Here is a 1,707-nt window from a genome sequence, read left to right on the forward strand (position 1 = left end):
TTCTCCTGAGTCACCTCTGGGGTGGACTCAAACCACCGACCTCTTGGCTAGCAGTCTAGCACACGAAACTGTGCGACCCAGAGACACCGAAGGGAGGAAATGTGCTTGCTTTACTCACCCTCTCAGTGGGTAGAGCTATGCTTTTTGTTACCTGAATATTAGTTAAAGTACTTCTTTTTTTAACTAATTTTATTGGCGTATACTTCGCATATCATACAATTTAAGCATTCAATCATATTAAGAAGAGTTGTGAAATCACCCCCACAGCTGATTTCAAAACGTTTTCTTCTTTCTCAGACCCATTGTTGTTAGCTCTCCATCTCCCCCGCATCCTCCCTGCCACACCCCTGGGCAATTAGTAATCCAGTTATTGTCTCTGTAGATCTACCTATCCTGGATTTCATATACAGGAAATCGTACAAAACACAAACAGGAAGCAAACAAACAAAATAATAACTACAAAGAACAGGAAAGCCTCAATCCAAAAGAAAGCTGACAATATTAAAAACTGAACAACTTTGAAATAGGTCTAAAGGGAGATCAAGTGATAAAGTATCACATTTTAACCTAACTACATCTGCCCTAATTGACTTTACAACGCTCTCTGTCAAAGAGCACTGGTCAGAGGGGACTCACCAGAGGGTTAATCCATGTGGGGGCCCTGCAAATGGATTTTGGGCTTCCACTGTTATCTGCAAACCAGGTGTTTATACTTTAAGCTCTGATATTATTCTCCACTTCAGATTTGGATTATATTATTTACAATCCTTAGCTCACACAGGCTGGTGTGTTTCTTCCATGCAGACTTAATTGATGCCCTACTTAGATGGTGGTTTGTTTTAAGACAAACCTTTAATACATCAGATGCTATTTTTTCTGATAGTCGGGCACCATTTAGTTTCTTCACTACACTTTGCACCCAGATCAGTGCTCTCTTCATGAGGGTACTATGAAGCAGGGCCATGTCATACAAATGAAATATTCTTATATTAGGGCTAGAAGTAAGTGTGAGCCCCAAATGTATCCATATAGCTATGGTTCATAGATGTCTCTGGTTCACTATAGAGACATCATTATCATTTTATGATAGAGAACGTTATCAATCACCCCTTTGGGGTAAAAGATAGATTGTGTCATTTATTTAGCCAATGATATAGAATTTAAAACACTGTTGAGAAACTTTGCGCAGTGCCAATATTGTAGCCGATGAGGTCTACCCGAGGCGCGATTATTGCTAATTGAAAACACTGTTGAGAAAATGAAATTATACAAATATAGGTTGGCTTCAGACAGCAATATGTAAATCATTGACTTGTACAGATTAAACGCTTTAGTGACTGGACACTATTTACACAATAGTGTCAATGAGAGTCAGTAATAGAGAAAAACGTTCAATAACATTTACAGAGGCAGAACCATGTCTACCAGATTAATATATGTCATAGTAAAGGAAGAAGTGAATTAAAATAGCAGATATGGTAGTTTGGGACAACCATTCATTGGGCACCCTCAAAACCATAGATTCGAACCAAAGTCCAATGATCAAATTCCATAACCTTGGAATAGCAGTCAGCTGCCTCTTCTCACACGAGGGTGTTCTGTGTTACGTCCAAGGGAGTAGGTCAGCTCATTAAATCAGCTACAGGTGAGTTTGAGGGAAACCCCAGTTCAGTTAGTGGGGTTTCCACATCAAATCCTTAGGTGTGC

General features: G+C 39.5%; 1 pseudogene; it reads left to right on the forward strand.

Moving 5' to 3' along the window:
- The first annotated feature begins 1,177 nt into the window (after nt 1–1,177).
- Nucleotides 1,178–1,359, forward strand: LOC115873167 (annotated as a pseudogene).
- The last annotated feature ends 348 nt before the right edge of the window (nt 1,360–1,707 follow it).

This window comes from Echinops telfairi, unplaced genomic scaffold, assembly GCF_000313985.2.
Source record: "Echinops telfairi isolate 266 unplaced genomic scaffold, ASM31398v2 ScPeMD7_7466;HRSCAF=8504, whole genome shotgun sequence".
NCBI lineage: Eukaryota > Metazoa > Chordata > Mammalia > Afrosoricida > Tenrecidae > Echinops > Echinops telfairi.